The sequence below is a fragment of the Vulpes vulpes genome, chromosome 6 (assembly GCF_048418805.1).
Source record: "Vulpes vulpes isolate BD-2025 chromosome 6, VulVul3, whole genome shotgun sequence".
NCBI classification, from domain to species: domain Eukaryota; kingdom Metazoa; phylum Chordata; class Mammalia; order Carnivora; family Canidae; genus Vulpes; species Vulpes vulpes.
The window spans coordinates 46,040,761-46,067,105 of record NC_132785.1 but is presented as its reverse complement, the minus strand read 5'-3'; the positions used below and the strand labels follow the sequence as shown (position 1 = coordinate 46,067,105).

Below are 26,345 nucleotides of genomic sequence, written 5' to 3'. Positions count from 1 at the left end.
TTCAGCTCAGATTATGATCAGAAGGTTCTGGGGTGGAGCCAAGTATAGGGCTCCCTGCTCAGTGTGGAGTCTGCTTCTCACTCTGCCTCTGCCCCTACTTGTGCTGTCTTGCTCACTCTCTGTCAAATAGATAGATAAATAATTAATGGAAAAGTGTTGCATTCAGATGTAAAATGCAAGACTTTCCCCCCCTTTTTCACTAGGTACTTCTGGGTTGTTTCTGGAGCAGCAGTATCCCACAGCAGGGCAGGATGGATCTTGTTTTTGCATATCCTCACAATACTTGTTCTAACTATATAATTATTATATTACTTTAAAACCCAAACTTCTCCCATCTCCAAAGTTCATGTGATTATATTTAAATGATATCTTTGTCTTTCAGATTCTGAGGGCATTTAAAGATATGTTTTTAAAGACAGAAAATATAAATACTGAAAAGTTCCAGGGGCACCTGGCTGGCTCAAGCAGAAGGGCATGCAACTCTTGATCTTGGGGTCATAAGTTCAAGCCCATCATGGGTATAGAGATTACTTAAATAAAACGTAAGTGCTTACTTCAGCAGCACAAATAATAAAATTGGAAGGATACAGAGAAGATAAACATGGCCCCTGCATAAGGACGACATACTAATTCGTGAAGCATTCCGTATTTAAAAAAAAAAAAAACAACCCACAGCCATTAAAAGAAAAGTTCCAGACATTATCCACAGTTACAAGATAAGTCATTATCTGAATATTTTGGGGTCCATTACTATTTGTTGTTGTTGTGCTTCACTGACCTCCTCTTATCTGATTATGAAAGAAAAGCAGGTGGAAAGAGAAGTTTGGAGTATTGCACTGACATATCAGAGAAGTAGCTATGTGTGTGTGTATCAAAGAAATAAAGAGATGGAAGTAAAAGGAAAACAAGAGTGACAAGTAGTAACAAAGGAAGATGTTCTCTATCTTTTTCAAAGATTTATTTATTTTAGAGAGAGGGGGCACAGAGGGAAAGAGTCTCAAGCAAGACTCCCTGAAGTCCCCACAATGTGGGGTTCAACCCCACAACCCTGAGATAATGACCTGAGCCGAAATCAAGAGTTGGACATTCAACTGACTGAGCCACCCAGGTGCCCTGGATGTTTTTCTCTTTAAAACATTGATTGGGAGGGAAAGATAAGGGTAGGTGATGATGAAGAGGCTTTTTCAGATGAGCTTGTATGTATGTGTGGAATGAGAAGAGATGCAGGACCACAGACCAACTTCTGCCTCACTGGGCCGCTTCAGCCCTTTCTCTGAGGTATAGAGATTTATAGCATTGGAGAGCTAATGCATCTAAAGAGCAGTAGTTCATATTTGGGGAAATGAGGAAAAGGGAGAACACAATGACTGAATTAAGGATTAGTGCCATATTAGCACGACCAGTTCCCTCTTTATTTTTTTTCCTTTAGAGCCAATTGTCCAAGTTTTGGAAAAGAAACTTGTAGCCAGCTTAAGAAGTGAGGACTTACCACCATGAGATGCTCAAATAGCCCATATGGGTTCACTCAATTCTTGCTTCTATTCTGAGCACAGTATTATTCCTTCATGGAAATGATCCAAAAGGTACTTACTGGGGGGCTATTGGGCTCTAGACATCCTTTCCCATGTTGTAGATAAGGTGAACAAAATAGAACAAAATCTCCACCCACATAGAGCTTACCTTCTGCTGGAAGAGACAAGAATAAGGCAAGAGGAATGGTTAGTCTATCAGAAGATGTATGCTAAGGAGAAAGAAATTAAGCCAGTAGGGAGTGGGGGTGTTCTACCCAACTGTGTGTTGGGGGGGAGATTGGTTTTTAAACTTTAGGTGGCCAGAGGAGCCTTCCCTGGGAAGATGACTTTGGAGTAGAGACCTGAAAGAAAGAACTAGCCATGTGGCTAGTTTTCTGGGAGCACTCCCAAAGTGGGAAACACATCTGACTTGTCTTAGCCACACTGGAGGGGCCAGTGTGGCTGGAGCAGAGGAGATGAAGGAAAACATAGTGGAAGATAATAACAGAGAGGGAAGAGGATCTGTGTATGTGGCCCTGTATGCCCATGTGTGTGTCTGAGTGTCTCTGCATGTGCTTATCTGTGTGTTCATGTGTCTTTATGGGTCTGAGTGTGTCCATGCATCTTTATGTGTTTGAGGGTATATATATGTGTGGGGTGCACATATGTGTCAGCAGTCAGTGGAGGGCTCTGTAAGTCCTAACATTGACTTTGGCTTTTACTCTGACCACAATGGGGAGACACTGGCAGGTTTTCTGAGAAGAGGTATCCAATTTAGGTTTTGGGATCACTCAGAATAGGGAGGTGAGTTTAGGAACAAGGATACCAGCTGGGATGCTAGCCCCACGATCTAGCTGAATGACAGTGGTGGCTCTGATGAAGCTGGTAGAAGTGCGGTGGTGAGAGATGGTCAGATTTTGCATTTGGGATCTCTTTTGAGGGTAGAACTGACAAGATTTGCTGATGACTGGCTGTCAAGTATGAGGGGGAAAGAGAAGCCAAGGAAGACATCAGGGTTTTGGCCTCAGCCACTGGAAGGGTAGAGTTGTTTCCTGCCTTGAGGAAAACTCTAGATGATCGGGTTTAGGGGTAGAAATGAGAGTTCAGGGCAGCCTGGGTGGCTCAGTGGTTTAGCGCCACCTTCAGCCCAGGGTGTGATCCTGGAGACCTGGGATAGAGTCCCACATTGGGCTCCCTGCATGGAGTCTGCTTCTCCCTCTGCCTATGTCTCTGCGTCTCTCTCTCTGTGTCTCATGAATAAATAAAATCTTAAAAAAAAAAAAGAAAGAAAAAGAAAAAAGAAATGAGAGTTCAGCTTTAGACACCTTGAGTTAGAATGCCCAGTAGACCTCCAGGAGGAAGAGCCAAGTAGGCAGTTGTATCTACAAGTCCAGAGTTCAGGGCACAGCTTCAAGCTTAAAAAGTATGCTCTGGAGCCATCTGTGGTCAGGTGGCATTTCAACCATGAAGCTAGCCCAATCCTCTCAGGCGGAGGATAGATGGGAAAGACATATTTTAGGAGTTGAGGATAATCCGACAAAAGAGATTGGGAAGGCACAGCCATCCAGGTGGGAGAAGACCCAGGGCAGACTCTGGAAGCCCCATGAATAAATTTTTTTGAAGAAGTGGAGTGATTAATAGTGTCACATACTGCTGAGGGGACAAGCAGATGACAAACTGAAGGAGGAAGACCTCCTTGACAGAGTGGTTCTGTGGAGACGGTGGTGCACACACCAGATGGGAGTAGGGTCAGTGGAGGATAGGAGGGGAGCAGGAAAGGTAAGCAGCTCCTTAAAGAGGAGAGAAACGGTGGCCGGGGCTAGAAGGAGAGTGCATCATGGGGCACATGGGTGGCTCAGTGGTTGAGTGGCTGCTGCCTTTGCTTCAGGGAATGATCCTGGAATTGAGTCCCACATCAGACTCCCCGTGGGGAGCTTGGCTCTCTTCTGCCTGTGTCTCTGCCTCTCTGTGTCTCTCATGAATGAATAAATAAAATCTTTTTTTAAAAAAGGTAAATTTGAAAAGTTACCAAGTTTACTGCAGAAGAAAAAATCTGAACAATAGTTTTACTATTTAGAAGTTGAAAACTGTCATATTTAATACAGGCTCTCCTCAATGATATATCTGTGCTGATAAAATACTTATGAGTATATTACTAGGAGGTTTTTGTTTCAGGTTCATGCAGAGTCATCTTTATAAATGACTTTTGAATGGTAACATGAAAAGAAAGGAATAGAACTGTATGCTGATAATACAGTAGACAGACACACCTCTTTTCGTGGTTCAAAGCAATAGCTGTTTCTATGTTTGATTTAAGGTTTGTAAAGAATTAATAAAAAGATCTAAAGAACAAAGTTGATGTCATGTTTTGCCTGCGATTATTACAAACTGCCACACCTCTAGGATTTGAGACATAAATCTTTCTGACAAACAAATATGACCTAAGTCAACTACTTTGCCACCATACAATTCCTCCACATATGTAATCCTATAGAGTTAAGCAATGTTTTGTATTCTAATCAAAACATTATGTGAAAGATTATATTGTAATTTTTTGACACAGTAAATAAAGCAGCAAATGAAATTTGGTTAAGAAAACTGAATGATATTCTCTTTGTTAGTTTCTGGATTTTATGTACTATAGAGGAGAAATGCAATAAAATACCATTATCTTCATGTTAATTTCCAAATAAGATGGGTAGGAGCAAATAAATTAAAGCCCCAATGTTACAGAACTGTGTATACAGTATTATGGGCATTTGATAAATAGTCATTGAATTTAATTTATTGGTCAAAAAGGATGACTTACAATTATCAGATGGAATGCTAAGCATACTCTCAAAAACTCTGTAAATGTATACATTTTTATTCTTTCAAATACATAATCTTTAAATGAAGAGAAAGTCCTATTCTTTCAAATTTTAATCTTGTAACAAATATGGGGCCTTAGTTTACACTTCAAATGATCAAATTAATCCTCAAAGAATTGCTCTTTTAGTCTCTTAAAACCCATTTGTATATACATATATAAATAATTTATTTGTCACTAAGCATTTTTTTCTATAGATGGTTTGGGATCACACAATATGAATTTAGGAAAATGTAGGTTTTTTCATTTGTTTTGCTGTTTTTGTTTTAGTAATTTCTACATCCGACATGGAGCTCAAACTCACAACCCTGAGATCAAGAGTCACATACCTGGGGTGCCTGGCTGGCTTAGTCTGCAGAGCATGTGACTCTTGATCTCAGGGTTCTAAATTCAAGCCCCACATTGAACTTAAAACCTTGCTTAAAAATTAAAAAACTGGGATCCCTGGGTGGCGCAGCGGTTTAGCGCCTGCCTTTGGCCCAGGGCGCAATCCTGGAGACCCGGGATCGAATCTCACGTCGGGCTCCCGGTGCATGGAGCCTGCTTCTCCCTCTGCCTGTGTCTGCCTCTCTCTCTCTCTCTCTCTCTCTGTGTGTGTGACTAATAAATAAAAATTTAAAAAAAATAAAAAACTAAAAAAATAATAAAAGAAATAATAAAAATTAAAAAATCTTGGGTGGCTCAGTCCATTAAGCATCAGCATTTGCCTGGGATGGAGCCCTGCATCAGGCTCCCTGCTCAGTGGGGAGTCTGCTTGTCCCTCTTTGCTCTCCCTGCTTGTGCTCTCTTTCTCTCTCTCTCTCTGTGTAAAATAAAATCTTAAAAAACCCTGGCTTTTAAAGTATATACATTCATATTCTAAATCAAATAATCCTTGTATATGTGAAATAATGGAGTTTGAATACAATCACCTCCTCCTGCCCTAATTCCTATTAGTAGCAAACAGAATATCATTTTTATGTATAAAAAATAGTCAATGCAGCATTGGAAGGGTTATTTTGTTTTGTCTTGTTTTTATCATTACACTTGAGAGCAATGTTTGGAAATAAATAGCCGTGGACTGGCATTTACAGGACCTGGCATCCAGTTCCGGTTCTGTCAGTATTTTGTTCATTTACGTTTACCTTGGCCCATTGTGAATGGGTTGAAGAGGTTCTGTAGAGTTGCGCCTGGCTCTAAACCGAAGGAGGAAATAAAAAATTCAGTAGAATATTGTTTCCTCCTCCCCTTCAGTGTCGACAAAGGGAAAACAAGAAGGAATGGAAAAGACAATGGAATAGAGGAATAGGAGAGAAAGAAGGATTCAAACGAACACAAATGACTAGAGTGTGACGCAATCGTGGTCCACATTGGGAACCGGCAGGAGAATTAGAATCACCGAGAAACCTTCCTCACCATTCCAGAGATTTACCCTTCATTCTCGAATTTCGCTTACATTTGCTAATCCTTACCCCAGCTGCCCTACTCCTTCCTACTTATGGTCTCTTGCTTATATTTGCCTCTTTTAACTGGAAGCAAAGAACAGTAGCCTACAGCCTGGTCTTTCCAAATTCCTCCCTGTCCCCAAGTGTTAGGAAAGGCAGAGTGAGTTTCAGTTTTATGGGCAAACAGCCTGATTCCCTTCAATCTATTCTAGGGCATAGTGTCAATGTTTATTCTCATGGCTGGAATTAAACAATTTGTAGAAGGTTCCACAGCAGGTTAATGCTGGAGCCAGGTTTATCATGCACAGCTGCTGAGTTCTCATTGTGCATGTGTGGCCACAGGGCCACAAGGTTGTTCCATGTGGTATTCCAAATCTCACACTTGTCAACTGCAAGTAACTTCCTATGCCCGTGGTTGTGAGCAAGTTTCATTATACATAACAAACTCAAAAGAGCCTAAGCATCAAAACCTCTAAGCATTATTTTAAAAAAAAATTGAGAGAAAACCTCCAAACTTTATTTTTTTTATTTTATAACCTCCAAACTTTAAAAGGACTGCATAGTTATTTAAGTTCTAAACAGTGTCATAGGTAGTAAATGGATATTGTCAGTGTCCACGAAAGAAGCAATATGCCAAAAAAAAAAAAAGCAACATGCCAACAAACATGGAATTTAACTAAATTACTCAAGCTCTTAAGTTAGAGGTTTGATGATATTTTTATAGGTAACAAAAGAAGCCAACTTTAAGAAATAATATCATTTCTCATTCAAGAGCACTAGCCAACACCTAATTTTTGTTCAGCTTTTTCTAATATTTTCAAATATGCCATGTGTTTCCTATCTAATCCAGACTAATAACTGAGAGGTAGTCTTTTGTAACTTGATATATATCCTTCTGGATTTCAGTGGTAGACAGTTCTTAAAGGTAAATGTCTTTTTTGTTGTTTTTAAATATTTTATTTAAATATTCATGAGAGACACAGAGAAAGAGGCAGAGACATAGGCAGAGGGAGAAGCAGGCTCCCCATGTGGGACTCAATCCCAGGACATGGGGATCATGACCTGAGCTGAAGGCAGACAACTACTGAGCCACCCAGGCTCCCCAAAGGTAAATGTTTGTTAAAGGATCAAGATTATCCTTTGAAAGCTGAATAAGAACCAAAAGAATCGTTAAGCATTTAAGCTCGAAATAATGAGCATCTTGTTATTTTCAGTTTTCCTTAAAAAAAAAAAAGTGTGTAAGTGTTGTCATGACAATATTCTGGAAAGGTAGAAAATATAACATCAATAAGAAATTAAGCTTTTATTACCCATTTACCTTTATATATTTTTACACCTTTATATAATGCAACAGCCTTCTTCTGGATGCACACTTATGACTGAAATAATTTTTAAACTTTTATTATAAAATTAGATTTTTTTAAACAAATTGATTTCAGCATATGAGTTTTATATCAGTGAATGTGGGATGCCTTTTAGAGTCATATACCAACTGGGAAATGGTCACTTCAGAGAAGACATATTGAAAAAATGCTGTATTCCCAAATGTTTCAATATAAATATTGAATGGAAAAACAGATTCAAAATCCAGTCCTATCACAAGCCCCCTCAGGCTCTCTTCTGTATTGTTGTAGGCTGTGTTTGTGTCTTTGACTCCTTCATACCTTCCACTCTGACATAGCTGTCCTTAAACATTTTTGGTGGTTGATTGATGTGGTTTCTATTATTGAAAAGCAAGAGAAAGTTTCAGATATGTAACAAAATTTGGCATCATTCAGCAAGTTGAGTATTTAAAAAACATCTTTTTGGTGGAGGCTATAGAGAATGAAATCTAAGGGGGGTAAGGGTGTTGCCATAAGGGGTACAACAGAACAAGGATGTTGGCTATAGCAGGGGCAAAGGAAAAGGAGGGGTCATGGGCTCCCCGAATCCAGAAAAGAACTGTGATCTGGACTGTGCCCTAAAGAAGAGATTAGATATGAGATTCACAAAAAGAGGAAGCTGGACGAGATGCAGCATGGGAATCTCCAGGTGAGTACACATATCAACCTTGTCATTGGATGATGTGCATAATGAAGGAAGTTTTGGCCAGACACAAGCAGAACTCAATGTGATAAATTATAACTCTGATCATATAAGAAGAGTAGGTATGAGCACTTGGTAATTCTTAGAAATAATTTAGCAATGGGTCTTAGATTTATAATTAAATGAAAACTGGAAATAATGCTTGGTTCTTGTTGTCATGTTGGTTCCTTATCCACATGCAGTTCTTCTTGGCAAGGTCATTGGTGCATAAATAGGGACCATGAATTTAGATTTTGCTCTCATTTTGTGTTACTTGCATGTTGTCACTGGAAGATATAGTTGTTTGGGTCCTCATTAGTAGTCCTCAGTGTCCAATCAATTCACAAAAAAAGTTTCATTGATTCTCTGCTCATAGTTGGTTTCATTTTGAGGGCTGGATCCAATCCAAATGGTGAGGTTTCCCTAAACACATGTTCATTGGTACCTCCACCAGCAGATTACCAGTTAGGTACTATAGAGAAGCTTTATTTTCTATAACTGTAGAAGCAAGAGTAAGCTAATAAATGCATGGGATTTTCAGATTTGGAAGCACCATCTGGGGAGTGAAGTTCTGCCTTAATCTATACATCTCAGGTACAGAATTTGGCTAAGTGGATTTCTGTTAAACTGTGAACTTTAGCACACCTTTGCTATATCACTTCCCTGAGAAAATATATCCAAGTCATGGTGAGATTCAACCTAAAGTAAGAACTGAGGTCAGAACTCACATTATCCCCTCCATTCAGCAGTCATAGGGCTTCTTGTATGTGAGAACAGCTATACATACTGAGTATTTAAAATATGAACATTCCAGCTGTGATCAAAACAAAACAAGACAAAACAAAAACCTCCTGATTAGCTATTAACCACTCACAAACAAGGTCTGAACTGTATTACTTCCCTAATTGTTCTTTGAACCATGGTAAAATGGAAACACCCTAAAATTAGAAGATTGCAAACAAACTGGGTTTTTTAAAATCCCACTTAATGTTTAATTTTAAAATGCCTATCTTAATTTGATTTGGCTACCCAAAATAGAAAAATGTTGGCTCCAACTTAGTCTGGCTCTTCTCTGAAACTACTCTTGAAGATGCAAAAGACTCTTAATTAGCACTCGCACAATGGGATTTAATTCATATGCATATGCCACAGAAATAATGTTTCTGCATTAAATTACAGCAGCTGTGAAATTTAACTACTACTAGGAGCCAGCGAATTTTGTGATATATATATTTCATGAGAAATCTGCGCCCTCTTTTGGATAAAAATTGTCAAGACAGTTAAATGTGAACAACAACAAAAAAAACGTACTCAATGGCTTAAAAATAAACACAGTCTTGTTTTAAAGACCGTGGGAAAGAAAGAGAAAGAACAGATGTTAAAGACATGGTAAAAACAATATTAGCAGAGCTGCAAGGCAAAGATTTTGCACTGCAAGGCAAAAATGGCTATATGAAGAACCCAGAGCTAAGAATCCATAGTTTCTTTTTTAAATCAAAATGTGTCAGGGATTTTGCCCTATGTTAAATTACAAAGTAATGTTCATTACCATCAGTCTTCTCTAGAAAACAGTGGCAAGCATTTATCTTCCTCCTGAGACTACAATATTTGTATGGGTAGGGACAAATAATTCTTTGGGTGATCTTTCTGCCTGGATGAAGCAGAGCTCAAGGAGTTGTTTCTTTCAGATTTAGAGAAATATACAAATATATTTAAAGAGACCATGGGGGAGGAGAGATTTTGAAAATTGTTCATTTTTCTTTTTTTCAACCAAACATCTCAGTGGAGTTGTCTGTTGTCATGATCTCTCTCCACCATCCCATTGACTTCTCAAGCCAGTGCAATCCAGTTTCCTACTTTTCTCTCTCCAGTGAAACACCACAAGCCAAGAGGACAAGTAGCTTCATGCTATGGGATTCAGTAGATATTCTCATTCCTTACGTTGCTTGACCTTTCTGCACATTTTGACACAGATGCCCAATTCTTCCTTTGTGAAATACTTTCTTCCTTTGGTCTCTATGACCCTCTTCTCACTTCTGTTTCTCTGCCTATCCATGGTTCTTCGTCTATCTCCTGCTTATCAGCTGGCATCCCCAGCATTCTGTGCTTGGCACTTTTCCCTTTTCATGTCACACCCTTTCTCTAGGCAAACTAGTGGCTTCAAAATAGAATTCCCTGACCCAGTCCTGACTCCCAGTCCCTGTTGAACACCTTTCTCTTGGGAGCTCATAGGGACTGCAAACTTACTGTGTCCGAAATCAAATCTCTGCTTCCCACCTCCCTCTTCTCCCTTCAAATATTCTCTGTCCCAACTCATGGATGATATTTGTCTACCACTCTCTCCAGCAAGTCATGATTTTTTTTTGATTATTTTTTTAAGGATTTATTTATCTGAGAAAGAGGGGGAAGGAGGGGCGGGCAGTGCTCGATCTCACAGCCTGGGATCATGACCTAAGCCAAAATCAAGAGCCAGACACTTAACCAACTGAGGCACCCAGGCACCCCAGTCATGATTCATTATGAGTCCTGATGGACCCCTCACCTCTCTGTACTCCACATCACCCCATCTGGTTGACTCTATTCCTAAACCAGCTCTTGAATCATTCTCACCTCTCCAAGCCCACATTACTCTTCTTGATTCTGGCCTTCATTACCTCTTCTATGACTATCACAGTGGCTTCCTAAATGGTCTCCCTGCCTCTCATCTCACCCCTCAAAGCCATCTACCATGTGAATCCCCAGGTGGACTTTCCTAAAAGATAAATCCGATGGTTTCTTTTTAAAAGCCCTTTACTGGTTTCTCTAGCACCCACAGTATGAAATCCATGTATTTTATCATGACATACAACACACCCCGGGATCTGCTGCCCATTTCCTGCCACACCTGACTTTGGATACTCACTCTGTTGGGATTATACCCAAACCACTTCACAGTGTTCCTGTGCCCAGATTGCCTTGTTTTCTTAATCTCTGTAGAGAATGGCTTTTCATTAACTTTTTAAGATTTTATTTATTTATTCATGAGACACACACACACACGCACACACACACACACACACACACACACCCCGGGCGGTGGGGGGGGGGGGGCAGAGACACAGGCAGAGGGAGAAGCAGGCTCCATGCAGGAGCCTAACGTGGGACTCGGGTCCGGGTCTCCAGGATCACACCCTAGGCTGAAGGCGGCGCTAAACCGCTGAGCCACCTGGGCTGCCCTCATTAACTTTTTAAACAAAACAGCCCCCCTCCCCCGCCAAAAAAAAAAAAGACAAAACAAAACAAAACAAAAAACAAACTCTTTCCTCTTTCAGCAGGCCAGGTGTGAGAGCTACTCTCCATTCTTCTTGGTAGTATGCTTCCATTGTTGCATCTAGTACACAGAATTGAAGTTTTTACCTATTTTTCCACTGGACAGTAAGCTATTTGAGAGTAAACATAGAATCTGATTCATCCTCACTGTGGTTTTTATTGTAACCATATTGGCTACCATTCTTTGAATGCCAAGAGAAAAAAAACATAAGGTTTGAAAATATTAAGTGAACTGCTCAAAGCCGTGTACCCAGTTAGTTGCAGCATTGTGACTTAATCCTGGGTTTTTTAGGTCTAAAATCTGTGCTCTTTTTAAAATAATGCACTACAAATTGGAGGTTTCCTGGTAATACTGCTAGTACCAATAATAAGTATTATATTATCATGAATCAAGAATTCTACTAAATGCTATATATAAATGATCAGTTTCTGAAGAACTGAGAGTTCAATTCAACAATTTGATATAAGTAGTTCTTTTTAAAAATTTTACTGGGATGCCTGGGTGGCTCAGTGGTTGAGCATCTGCCTTTCAGCTCAGGGCGTGATCCCGGGATCTGGGATCGAGTTCCACATCTGGCTCTCTGTAAGGAGCCTGCTTCTCCCTCTGTGTCTCTGCCTCTTTCTCTCTCCCTCTCTCTGTGTGTCTCTCATGAATAAATAAATCTTTAAAAGAAAATTTACTGAAGACATTCATAAGTTTGACATAAATTTGACAGTATAAACAGGTAGACCAGATGACCCAAAATCTCCTTTCCAACCAAAGATTCTGTACTCTATAAATATTTTCCTTCTTTTGGCTTAAAAAAAGTCTTTCATAAATTTTTTTTATTAATATGGTATCCTGGCGGTAACTCATATGGTTGTAACAATATGGGTATTTTTTTTCCCTTTCCTATAGAGAGAAAAAAAAAAAAAGAAACCCAACAGTTTCTATGTGTTTTCCTATGTTACCTCCTATATAACAGATGCTGTGAATTGCTAAGGATATGATTGGAATTAAAAAGGAAATAAAATTTATTTGTCATAGAGTTTAAAATCCAGCAGAGATTACACATTACTCAAATGATCCCTCCAGTGACCATATAATTATGAGCTGTTTCAAATGCTCACGAATAAAGGACTACAGTACTCTGAAGCTGTAGAAGAACCTGATCTATGCTGTGTCAGGGAGAATGTCTCTGAGGAAGTGAGCTGGGTCTGAGGCTTGATGAATGAGGTGGAATGCTCAGGTGTGGTGTAGGAGGAGAGCCCTGCCAAAACAGCCAGCAGTCTGCATAGGGATTTGTAGGTAGGAGGAGGTCAGAGGGAGGTGAGTGTGGAGGGAGGGGTCACGCTGGGGCTAGCCATCAGCACTGCTGGGCCCTGTGTATTCATCCTTCACTTGAATTTCTCCATAGACCTGAACTTTGCTCCATTCTTTGGGGCTACCCAAAGACAGTGTGGCCCATGCAGGTAAGATCTAGGTCTTCCATGTCTCTGTGTCTCATAGGGTGTACAGATTGTGAATGCTCAATGAATACTTCTTAATTTATTTGACCTAAGGTTCTTCCCTTCTACCTTCTTCTAGCTCTATAACTGGAAGACACTCAAAAATACCAACCTGATTTTTTAATGGATTAAGCAAATTAAAAATAGTCTCAGCAATAAACAATTCTGCAAAATAGTATTAGGAAAGTAGTGCATCTAAAGATCTCTAGAAGACCAATTCTTTCTCTTAAAATCTTTCCTCTACATTTTCTTATGAAAAGGTATAAATATATAGCAACGTTGAAAGAATTTTATAGTGAACATTCATTGCTATGGATTGAATTATGTCCCCTCCTAAAATTTATGTGTTGAGGCCCTTACATTCAATGTGACTATATTTGGAGAAAGGGCTTTTAGGTGGTAATTAAGGTTAAAGAGGTCATAAGAGTGGGCTAAGTATGATAGAATCGGTGGCCTTATAAGAAGAGGAAGGGTGGGCAACCCAGGTGGCTCAGCGGTTTAGTGCTGTCTTCAGCCCAGGGTGTGATCCTGGAGACCCAGGATTGAGTCCTATGTTGGGCTTCCTGCATGGAGCCTGCTTTGTCTTTGCCTCTCTCTCTGTTTCTCTCATGAATAAATAAATAAAATCTTAAAAAAAGAAAAAAAAGAAAAAGAAGAAGAGGAAGAGCAAGTTCTCTCTCTCATGTAAGCACACAGTGAGAAGATGGCCATCAGTAACCCAAGGAGAGAACAACCCTCAGACACTGATCATGCTGGCACCTGATCTTGGACTTCCAGCCTCCAGAACTGTAAGAAAATTTTTGGTTGTTTAAGTTACCCATCTATAGTATTTTCTTATGGCAGCCCAGGCTGATTCATATACCTATATATTGGAGCCACCATCTAGATTCTACCATTAACATTTTACTTACATCTCTCACTATGGTTATTGATTTTTTTAAAGATTTTATTCATTTATTCATGATAGAGAGAGAGAAGCAGAGACACAGGCAGAGGGAGAAGCAGGCTCCATGCAGGGAGCCCGACATGGGACTCAATCCCGGGTCTCCAGGATCATGCCCTGGGCTGAAGACAGGAGCTAAACCGCTGAACCACCCAGGGATCCCCCTGGTTATTGAGTTTTGTGACCAGTTTAAAACAACTTGGCCTACCTCCATGTCATAAGAATGTGCCCCTATAATTTCTTCTAAAGCTTTAGGGTTTAAGCTGTTATATTTAAGCTGATGATGTACCTCTAATTAATGTTGTGTTTGGTGTGAGTTAGGGGTCAGGGCTCATTTTTCCACACTCTCCAGGTATTTTGGTACCATGTTTAAATTTCCATTAAACTGGGGACACCTGGTGGCTCTGCCTTCTGTGGTTGAGCATCTGCCTTTGGCTCAGGTCATGATCCCAGATTCCTGCAATTGCAGGCTCTCCATGGGGAGCCTTCTTCTCCCTCTGCCTGTGTCTCTGCCTCTCCCTGTGTGTCTCTCATGAATAAATAAAATTTTAAAATTCCCATTAGATCGTGTTGGTGCCTTTGCTGGAAATCAAATGCAAGTATGTACAAGTCTATCTTTTTAAAAAGTATGTCAGTATAGAGCAGTTGATATCCAGAGTTTCTTTCTTAAGGATTATCTCCTTATTTAACCTTTATACACCATACTCTGCATGAGAATTTCATAAGGAGTATATAATGGATTCTAATAGCCTATTAGAAAAAATGAGAACTTGTAACTTTTAAGTATGAATCAGCTTCTCTTTCAAGGATTTTACATTCATATTGATAATTGAATATATTAGAATCCTTTATTTGAAAATGGAGACCTTGAAAGTACAAAATAAAAAACTATGTTACTACTATTATATCCTAATTTGAAATTCATCATTTTAATAAAGACCCATTTCCTCATAATGTAGTCTAAAGTGGTTGAATGACAAGGCATGCTTCTGGGAAGACTTTAGTATACGAACTTAGATAAGTGACTTCCTTCCTTCATTTATTTATTTTGCTTTTGTAAAGAAAGAAATATGAAACAGAAGAAAAAAAGAAAACTATCTATGGGGACCAATGTTAACTAGATTTGTAGCAATAATTTCACTCTTGAATAAATGCAGTGGCTAGGGGTGCCAATTCCTGTGACTCAAAAGTCTGCTTATAACTTCTGATTCCTGAAAAACTTAATAGTCTGCTGTTGTCAGGAAACCTTACTGATAATATAACAGTCAATTAACATATTTTGTATGTTATATACATTATATACTGTATTCTTACAAAATAAGCTAGAGAAAAGAAAACATTATTAAGAGAATCATAAGGGGACACCTGGGTGCTCAGTCAGTTAAGCATCCAACTCTTGGTTGGTTTCCACCTGGGTCACCATCTCAGGGTCCTGGCATCAAGCTCCACGTCAGGCTCCACCCTCAGCATGGAGTCTGCTTTAGTTTCTCTCCCTCTGCCCCTCCCTCCCCTCACGTGCTCTCTCTCTAAAATCAGTCAATCAATCTTAAAAAAAAAAAAAATCATAGGGACACCTGGGTGGCTCAGTAGTTGAGCATCTGCCTTTGACTCAGGGCATGATCCTGGAGTCCCAGGATTGAGTCCCACATCAGGCTTCCTGCATGGAGCTTGCTTCTCCCTCTGCCTGTGTCTCTCCCTCTCTCTGTGTGTCTCTCATTGAATAAATAAAATCTTAAAAATAAAACAAAATTCAAAAGAATCATAAGGGAGGGAAAAGACATTTATGGTACTATACTGTACTTATTGAAAAATATCTGCATATATGTGGACCTACACAGTTTAAACCCATCCATGCTGCTCAAGGGTTGATTATATTTACAAATATTGAATCATTATGTTGTACACCTGAAACTAGTATAATGTTATATGTAAAATAGAGCTCAATTAAAAAAGTAGAAAGAGGGGTGCCTGGATGGCTCAGTCGGTTAAGCATCTGCCTTTGGCTCAGGTCATAATCCCCGGGTCCTGGGATCAAACCCTGCTTCGGGCTTCTTGCTCAGAAGGAAGCCTGCTTCTCCCTCTCCCTGTGTCTGGTGCTCCCCCTACATGTTCTCTCTGTCAAATAAATAAATCTTAAGAAAGAAGGAAATAAAAGTTGTTTTTAGATTGTTCCTACAATACGGTGTTGTAAAGATTAGTGAGTTTCAGGGAAACACTTTTTTTTTTAGATTTTATTTATTTATTCATGAGAGACACAGAGAGGGGCAGAGACACAGGCAGAGGGAGAAACAGGCACCATGTAGGGAGCCTGACGCAGAACTCGATTCCGGGACTCCAGGACCACGCCCTGGGCTGAAGGCAGGCACTAAACCGCTGAGCCACCCAGGGATCCCAGGGAAACACTTTAGTAGAACATATAGACAAGACAGTCAAAAAATATATGGTATGAGATCGTTGATAAACACAAGGCGTTTTCATTGAACATCTTCGGTAGCAGGTATTCCTCCTGGTGTAAAGCTTATAACCAGTGTATTAACATTCTCCTTAATGTGATTTGGAGTTTGGTCTCTGCACTAATGGAGGTAGCAAGAAACAAACTACTCCTTTAGATGGACTACACTTGGGTAGGTGAGAGGAACAATGGATGTCAGTCTCAGGGCCTCTGCTAAGCCTGCCAACCCAGGTGAATTTACCTGCTCTTGACTCCGGTAATTCAATAGCTTCTTTCCTTCCGGTAGGGATTGCCTGGCCACTTACAGCCTGCTATGAGTCTTTGTCCCATGCCACTCAAATGTTGTGGTTTAAACACAAAGAATTTTAACATCCTTCACATCCCAAAATAAACAGCAGCTCTGGAAATGTCATAGGGCTTTTGCTGCACAGGAAATGGATTTAAATAATTCATAGGGCATTATGAAAACTTTCTGATGCCCCCTCTTCCCTCTAGTTTCAAGAATAAGCAAGTATGAGTGTTTGGAAATGTGAACCGAATAACGAACTTTCTAGTTGGTCATAGTGTGCATTAAAAATCATTATATGAATGTAGCCTGGTGTTTTAGTATCTGAAACTTATATACTCTGAGTATATATATATATATTTTAAGTATAACAAGCTCAGTGTTTTAAACAATAGAAGTGACCTTCCAAAACAATTATATTGGATTTGACTCTAGGATAATTTGCTACAATTATTAAAAGCAGTACCAAATGATCAGATCTAATAAGCTAGTCATGAGGGACAGCAGTCTTTTGCTAAACCAAGAAACATGTTAAATAGAAAAATATTGAAACAAATAATAGAATAGAATCCTAATTGTATCTATTATTTGTATATCAGCCCTGGGTCCAACCTGAGATTTCTGCACAATTCATGCAGAGAAGTAGGGAAAGAAAAAAAAGATTAGCAGTGTCCTACAAAAGACTTTTGGGGAATGGAAAAGGACCACTCGCGCATGAATGCTGCCTCATGAAGCCAAAAACAATAAGAGTTACAGGAAAGTCAGGTGTCTAAATTATTCCAGCCTGGAGGCAGGCTCACCTAAATGCTAAGAACTCTACTGCGAGGGACTAGGTCCCTATGCCCTTGACAATATCAAAAAAATAACATGTTAATAAGGCTAATGGTTCTTAACAATTCCTTTCAAGTCCTGTTTTCTATGTAACATGGCACATTCTTTGAGAAGAAGCGTGTTTATTCACTTCAATTAGTTGGAAATCTCACTTGCCATGGAAGAAATATTTCAGGAGCTCTGAGGAAAACATTCCTAATCGTTGGAAAAGAAAGTACCTCTGACTTACTGGGTGAAGAAATAAATCCATATGCAAAGCAAGAAGAGATTGTAATAGCATCTACTGAATTTTCTTCTCCTGATTATTTTGACTGTTTTTCAGTTAGGAACATATGGATAATAGCATGGGTCTATGTGATCATAGTCACACAAAAATATGTTAGAAAACACTAGGTGTGGGCAGTCATATCTCACTGAACCAACCAGTTCCACATTCAAGAAGAAAAAAATCTTTGTTTCCAGCTTTGTTTCAAAAAGAAATGAAACATGCCAATGGCCATCAATCAGCCATGTATGTTGGCACCTTTTCTAATTCTCTGAACAATCAATTCATGCTATGTTCAAGCTCTAGAGATCAGTCTGTGTGGTGTCTTAATGACCTAGCTAATTCCTCTCTGAGTTACTAACTTGTTGAATGAGCCTTTTTTTTCCTTGCCAACTACCCATTTAATAAAATGGCCTATTAACGCAGTTAAATCTCATTGACTGATTTTGCTATGGTGTGTGTTCTTGTTTCTGCCGCCATGACCTCCACACTTGGCTGGTGGGGACATGCTCCCTTTCCTTAGAGTTAGCTTCATATCAATTTGACTGTCAGTCCCTTGGAAGAAGCAAATCATCATATTTATTTCTATTCAGGGGTGACTCGGTGGCTCAGTTGGTTAAGTGTCTGCCCTTGGCTCAGATGATGATCCCAGGACCCTAGGATAGAGCCCCACATTGGGCTCCCTGCTCACTGGGGAGCCTGCTTCTCTCCCTCTGCTCCTCTCTCTGCTCATGCATTCTCTGTCAAGCAAATAAAATCTTTTTAAAAAGTTTATTTCTGGGACATCTGTGTGGCTCAGTGGTTGAGCATCTGCCTTTAGCTCAGGTCATGACCCTGGGGTCCTGGGATCAAGTCCCCCATTAGGCTTCCCGCAGGGAGCCTGCTTCTCCCTCTATGTCTCTGCCTCTTTATTTATTCACGAGAGACATAGAGAAAATCTTTAAAATAAATAAATTTTATTTCTATTTGTTCTTACTCATTATCAATATGTTATTTGAATTTTATTTTTTACTTAAAAAAATTTTTTAAAGATTTATTTATTCATGAGAGAGACAGAAAGAGAGAGAGGCAGAGACACAGGCAGAGGGAGAAGCAGGCTCCATGCAGGGACTCCAATGTGGGACTCAATCCCGGGACTCCAGGATTAGGCCGTGGGCCAAAGGCAGGCACTAAACTGCTGAGCCACCCAGGGATCCCCTGAATGTAATTTTTTAGCAGATGGTTCATTCATCTAGCTCTTGGCTTCTTTTAGCTGATACCCTTTTTTGCTTGTACTGTATATGTGAAAACCAAGAAATATTTGACACCAAAATGTTTGACTCACTTGCATTATAAACAGTCACATAGGGGGAAAAAAAAGATTTTGAACAAAGTATGCAAATAAGTACTTCACGTACCCTCCAAACATACCTTTAGATCATAGTACTTGATGACAGAATCAGAAAATCTCCATGTTGCCACTGAACTTAGAAGTCAGTAGCTCAGCATATATTCAATCCAACTATAGCTTATGGGCAAAAATCTTCCCTTACAAACACCACATTCCTCTTAGGGTGAAAGGCTGTAATTGGTACTGGATGAAGATGTGCTTTGACTTTGGATGCACAGAATTGTGCATGGCTGTAGGGTGATACACATTTGCCACAGACTGGCTGTTTTAGATTAGCACTTGAAACAACAAGGTAGACTGCTGGATAAAGATGATAGACATACATATTTACATTTGCTTCCTCCTGAAACTCCACTAAAAAGTTAACAAGGGTGCATGGGTGGCTCAGTTGGTTAAGCTCTGACTCGGCTTTGGGTCAGGTGCAGCCCCATGTCAAGCTCCATGCTCAGTAGGGGGTCTGCTTGAGGATTCTCTTGTTCCCCTTCTGCCCCTCCCCCACTCTTTCTCAAATCTTTTTTTAAAATGGTAGTAAACAGACTTTTAAAAAATTGCATAAAACCGGGCAGCCCGGGTGGCTCAGCAGTTTAAGCACCGCCTTCAGCCCAGTGTGTGATCCTGGAGACCCAGGATGGGCTCCCTGCATGGAGCCTGCTTCCCTCTGCCTGTGTCTCTGCCTCTCTCTCTCTTTCTCTCATGAATGAATAAATAAAATTAAAAAAAAATAAAAAATTGCATAAAACCAACAAGATCGAAGAGGTGGTAGACGAAACAAGAACATAAAATTTTGGAAACTGGAAATAAGATCCACAAATAAGCTGCCTAACAGAGCTGAGAGGGTTAAATCTTAAGCTGGCAGTGAGGAAAGCCAAGAAACAACCCAAATTGTATTGTAGAACTGCCCCAATTAGAAGTCCCAGGCATCTTTGGAAGGAGACAGATGTGGGGCTAAAAACAGGAGGAGTAGTTGAAAGTCTATTTAGAAGAAATTTGACACTCATTTTCTACTCAATCCTACTCAAAGGCTAAATGCAAATGGAGTATGGGATAGTACAGGTACCCAAAGGTAGATGCAGGTTGTCTAGCCAATATTCAGTAAGTTATTCTACAGTCAACAACAACCCAAGAACCTCAGTTGCTTTCAACAATAAAGGTTTATTTCTTGCTCACATTATATGTCACTTTGGATCAACAGACAACTCACAGTATCAAAGAAAATATGTGCAAATCTGATAAGGGTCCAGTATCCAGAATATATTAAGAACACTTACAACATGATAATAAAAAGATAAATAACTCAAGTTAGACATGTACGAAGGACTTAGATAGACATTTCTCCAAAGATAAATGACCAATAAACACACAAAATGATGCTTGACACTATTAGTCATTAGGAAACGCAAATCAAAACCACAACGAGATACCATTTCATACCCACTAAAAATGGTTGTAATAAAAAAATGGAAAATAGTAAGTATTGGTAAGGATGTGGATTTATTATAATTTTCATGCATGGCTGCTGAGAACCTAAAATGAGGCAGCCACTGTATAAAATAGTATGACAGTCCCCTGAAAAGTTAAACATAGAATTACTGTATGACCCCTCAGTTCTTCTGTTAGGAATATACTCAAGAGAACAGAGAACATGTTCATACAAAAACTTGTATACAAATGCTCTTAGCAAATTATTCATAATAGCCAAATGGTGGATACAACCCAAATGTCCACCAACTGATGAATGTAGAGACAACATGTGGTATTGGGAAATTGGGAAGAAATGAAATTATTGTTATTCACAGATAACATGACTATCAGTATAGAAAATCCAAGAGAAGGCACTTGAGTGGCTCAGTGGTTGATAATTTGCCTTTGGCTTGTGATCCCAGAGTCCTGGGATCGAGTCCTGCATCCAGCTCCCCACAGGGAGACTGCTTCTCCCTCTGCCTATGTCTCTGCTTCTGTGTCTTTCATGAATAAATACATAAAATCTTAAAAAAAAAGAAAAGAAAATCCAAGAGAACCTACAGATAAACTATCAATGCTAATAGGAGTGTTAAACAAGTTTGTTGAAAAAAAAAAAGTTTGTTGAATCCAAAGTCAACATAGAAAAATTAAATTTCTATGTAAATGCAGCTAACAGTTAAAAAATGTTTCTTTTCAGGGCACCTGGGTGGCTCAATCAGTCTTTGGCTCAGGTCCTGATTCCAGGGTCCTGGGATGGAGCCCCTCAGAGCATCAGGCTCCCTGCTCTCTGGGGAGTCTGCTTCTCCCTCTGCTTCCCTCCCTCCCACTCTAGTGCTCTCTGTCAAATATTTTTAAAGATGATATTTTTTATTCTTTTTTTAGTGGAAAAAAATAAAGAGATTAGAATTTTAAGAGATATGTTCAAGATCTTTTTGCAGAGAGGCTTAAAATATTGAATGAAATTAAAGAAGGCTAAAATAAAATATATTATCAGCCTTGCCCTCACTTTATATGGGACCTGGGGCAAGAACACAAAGGAAGGCCTGCATAATCTATATCTAAATACTTAATTATAAATATAGCAAACAAATGGTAAATAAAACAATCTATTTTCCTACATTGATGAGTATATCATCATAACTACCAGGAAAGTCAGATTTGAATTTTGAGATTTATACTCTTCAGAATTCTGTGCTGGGATGTAGCCTCTGGCTCACAGCCAGAGGCATTCCCTAATCTCACTTTTCTTTCTATCCCTTGCTCCATTTTACACTACCAGGAGGGGACATTCATATGCATATGTGGACACACCAATCCACACACCCACACTCCATCCATATCACCTGCACCCCTGACAACCACTTGGCCATCCTTTATAATCCTCAGGAATGAGGGTATATACTGATGGATTTCCCTGTCTTTAGGAGGAGACCCTAGGGAAGAAGGCGGTGGTCCTACAAGTGAGTGTGAAGCCATTTGGGTAGGAAATTTCAGGATCCTGATACCCAGATTATAGTCTAGAGGAAGGGAGTGATGACTGAGCAACACATCCCATTTACTAAATAGACTCAATTCCATGGGAAAGGGGCACAATCCACAGAAGGCCTGAAATTGGGGTCCATGGCAGAGGCCCCATTTACTTGAGTCTGAGGACAAAAGGAAATGTAGATAAAATTAAGTGTCCTTATAACCTGCAGACCACTGACAAAGATTTGAGGCAGGTAGAGTATAACACTCCTCCAGGAAACTCCCAAAGGTCTTAATATTAATGCCTTGCTAGTGGGGTGCGGGGGAGAGCTACCTTAGCTTGACAATAGCGAGGCCTCCAGTATCCTGGGAGTCTTCTTTAGCATATGAAAATCCTTTTGGAACTTCTCCCAACCCCAAAGGATATAATTTGTTGTTATAAAAAGTATATAATTTGGATCCCTGGGTGGCTCAGCGGCTTAGTGCCGCCTTCAGCCCAGGTCATGATCCCTGACTCCTGGGATCAAGTCCCACTTCAGGCTCCCTGCGTGGAGCCTGCTTCTCCTGCCTATGTCTCTGCCTCTCTCTGTGTCTTCCATGAATAAATAAAATCTTTTTAAAAAGTATGTAAATTGAGTTGCACCTCACAATCCTGGGACAGTAGCTCTTTCTGTCCATGGGTCCTGTCTCTGTGCTTTAATAAAACCACATTTTTGCACCAAAGACATCTTGAAAATTCTTTCTTAGCCATTGGCTCTGGACCCCAACACTGCTCCGAAAAACACATCAGATAGATGGATGGATGGATAGATAGACAGATAGATTCTTGATTTTAAATAGCAAATCTTTCAATAAATGCTGCTGGGACAATAGGATATCCATATGAAAAAATGAAACAGCTTTCCATATCACATGGCACACAAACAATTCCAAGGGGGGCAGCCCCGGTGGCGCAGCGGTTTAGCGCCGCCTGCAGCCTGGGGTGTGATCCTGGAGACTCGGGATCGAGTCCCACATCGGGCTCCCTGCATGGAGCCTGCTTCTCCCTCTGCCTGTGTCTCTGCCTCTCTCTTCACTCGCTCTCTCTGAATGAATGAATAGATAACATCTTAAAATAAAAAAAATAAACTCTTAAAAAAAAAAAATTCCAAGGGGATTGTGTGCTTTACGTGAATGGCAAAACAATCCAGAATGTGGGATGTTCTACAAGACAAATGGCCTGGTCTCTTCAACAAATAAATGCCATTTAAAACAAAACAAAAAATACAAGTTTAAAAAACTTTGAGAGTCAACCAAATGCAGTTTGTGGACTTGTTTGGATCCTGTTATATATGAAAATGGAATCAGGGTGATGCCAAAAAAACAAAACAAACAAACAAACAAAAATGACGACGACTAACTTTTTTAGAAGCTAAAATAAAATGGTAGCACAGTTCTGTATAATTGTATTGAATCATAAGCCCAAACTAGGTCAAAATAATTCCAAAAGACCTTACCCCCAGCTTTTCCAAATCTTCAAAGGCCTGAGGCTAACCTACAGCACCCAGCCTTCCTCCGCAGAGGAAGATGTCTTACAAAATAAGAGGAACTTTGCAGTTAATAGTTCTTGAGGAATTAGTCTTTTAATTTCGAGCTAAATGCTTCTGTAGTCTGGGAAGCTTAAAGTTCTGGCATTTACTACTGAGATTAAAGGAAATCTTTGGAGATGTGGCTGTCACTGGAACAGAACTCCCTACATAGTATAAAGTAATAGAAATTGGCAGAAGCTTTACAATCACTCAGTTCGAAAAGTTTCTTATGTACCCCTACCACTGAGAGATCAAGATCGGGGTCCACTGGATTTGAGCACAGGTAAGTATTGGAATGTAACCAATCAAGGCAGGGATAATGTGTTAGATTCCATAATGTGAATGAGTCTAGGTTTCCTAATTGTTATAGATGGACAATGGAGTTTAAATTCGAAGGCCATTTTTATACCACTAAGTTTATTTTTAAATTTAGACAAATTGCACTTTAATTTTCTAAACTATGACCATGAAATGCCTAGCATTCTTTTAGTAGCTGTATGATTAAGAAGGTACACTTTTGGAATTTAACCTTAATAAAAATTGTAAAGCTTTAAAATAAAAATTCTAATGCCAGTATTAGAAGTTTTTTTTTTTGCTGGGGATCCTTGGGTGGCTCAGTGGTTTGGTGCCTGCCTTCGACCCAGGGCCTGATCCTGGAGACCCGGGATCGAGTCCCACATCAGGCTTCCTGCATGGAGCCTCCTTCTCCCTCTACCTGTGTTTCTGCCTTTCTCTGTATGTCTCTCATGAATAAATAAAATCTTAAAAAAAAACCCAGAAAAATGGGTTTCGTTTTTGTGGAGTCATTTGATAGAAAATATGTATTTAAATATTAAAAGTTGCTTAAATTATATCAATGTAGTGTATATGTAATATACCATATGGAAAATTCTAATACAGAATTTTTGCATAAAATTGATCTACATGGGCTGAAAAGCTTTTACTAATCTAGAAAACTTAATCTGCTGTCATTTCTTTTTTTAATTTATTCATTTATTCATGAGAGACAGAGACACAGGCAGAGGGAGAAGCAGGCTCCATGCAAGGAGCCTTATGTGGGACTCGATCCCCAGACTCTAGGATCACACCCTGGGCCAAAGGCAGGCACCAAACTGCTGAGCCACCCAGGGATCCCCTCATTTCTGATTTTGTTAACATGGTGGTGTCTATCGGGCACATGGATGCACTCATTTGAGCACATGCATACATGTTCAACTATATACACACATACATATGTTGTGCTCTTCAAACTACACCTTGAAGGGAAACACATAAGAGCAACTCTTTCTTTGTTAAGTTTTTATATGCTTTTCATATCTGATTTGCATAGATGATTTCCAGATGACTCTTTTACTTCCCATCTTAATATTTAACTTTTCCCCTCTTTTCTCTTCACCTAGACCCTAAGATGCTCAGAGTATTTTACAGCATATTATCTTAATTTATATTTAATGATAATGCCCTCTATTAACCCTTCATTTGTGGTTTTAAAACTCATTCACGTGCCTTCAATGAAGTATTGTTTCTTGGGGCAGTTTGGTGCTCTGAGAAGATTTACAAACTAACAGCAAGAAGCATAGTAGCCTGAGTTAGCAGATTGTTTGTGCCCCCCTCACTACTGTACAGCCTTGGGCGAATTTCTATGCCTCTTTAGCCTCAGTTTCAACATCTGTAAAATGGAGATAATACCAGATCTTTTAAGATCTGATGATAAATTGGACCATGATTAATAGCTAACTGCAGCAGAGACTGCCATAGCAATCCTCTTTTTTCTTCTTAAAAAACTAACTGACCCCAGTGGTCCCGGGCGGGGTGGGGGGTGTGTGTGGGGGGCTCAGTCAGTTAAGCAACCTACTCTTGATTTCAGCTCAGGTCATGATCTCAAGGTCCTAAAGATCGAGTCCCACCTCTGACAGTTCAGGGATGAGGGAGGGTGGGTCTGCTTCTCTTCCTCTCAATCTCCCTCTGCCCCTCTCCCTCCCCCTTCCCCATGTGCCTTCTCTCTCTGAAATAAACCTTAAAAAAAAAAAAAAAACCCACCGAAAAAACTAAACTAACAGATCCCAGACTATGATGTTCCTGCCTAAAGTGCAAAGCCTGGATACAGTGGCTGCAACAAACACCTTGGGACCAGACATGAGAAAAAGGCCTAGAGTCATAGAGACCTTGCTTCTGCCTTCTCAAGCCTCTGGATCAGGCCTGGGCTACTAACCTTCAGATTTCTTGTTTGGCGAGAGAAAAATACCTCCCCTGATCTACTAACCTCTAATGAGCTTGCATGATGTCCCTAGCACTGCGCCAAGCACCTGACATGCATCATATGCTCTAACCTGGGTCAGCCCTTCTATAGGAAACTGACGTGTAGAGAAATAAACCAGTTTACACAGCGTCACATGGCTTTACTGATTGCTGTCCTATACTCACGGAGGCCTCAGCAATTGATTCAGTTATTTATTGTCAGAAATATGATACAAGATCACACCCTAAACCAAAATATTTCTTATGACCAACATCTGCCAACAGTTCTATAATTCTGCTTACATCAATATTGCTGAGTTACATAGGGTCCATTGAGCAGTCACTCTGTCTCAGAGCAGTCACTGGGAAGTTGTACTTTCTAAAAGCAGACAATATGTATGGCATTTTCTCCCCTTAATGGCAGCAATCGGTAAGTAGAGGTTTGGTAAATGTGCTCATGTAAATAATTATGGATATGATCTAAGACAGGGCTTTGGGACATAGCTCATCGATTTTTCTGCATGTTAGAGTAGATCCAGGACTGTTGGAGTAAAATGATGGCACTGCCCTCAAGGATTCTCTGTGAGTATGAAGTAGTGATAAAAACATTGGTTTCTAAACATGTAGTGAGTGCTAAGTAGGTGTTAGGCACAATTCTAACTATTTGAATGCTTATGTTCGTTCTGTCCTCACAACTCTGGAAAGTAATATAATAATCTCCATCTTTTAGGGGTTCCTGGGTGGCTCAGTCAGTTATGCATCTGACTCTTGATTTCAGC

General features: G+C 39.8%; 1 protein-coding gene and 1 non-coding gene across 3 annotated transcripts in view; one reads left to right on the top strand and one right to left on the bottom strand.

Moving 5' to 3' along the window:
* CLDN10 (claudin 10) overlaps positions 1-26,345 on the bottom strand; it is a 124,976-nt gene that overhangs the window by 32,286 nt on the left and 66,345 nt on the right. The gene's annotated exons all lie outside the window — the stretch shown is intronic.
* On the top strand, positions 547-653 carry LOC112923816 (U6 spliceosomal RNA). The gene has a single exon (XR_003235769.2). It is a non-coding gene; the product is annotated as a U6 spliceosomal RNA (small nuclear RNA).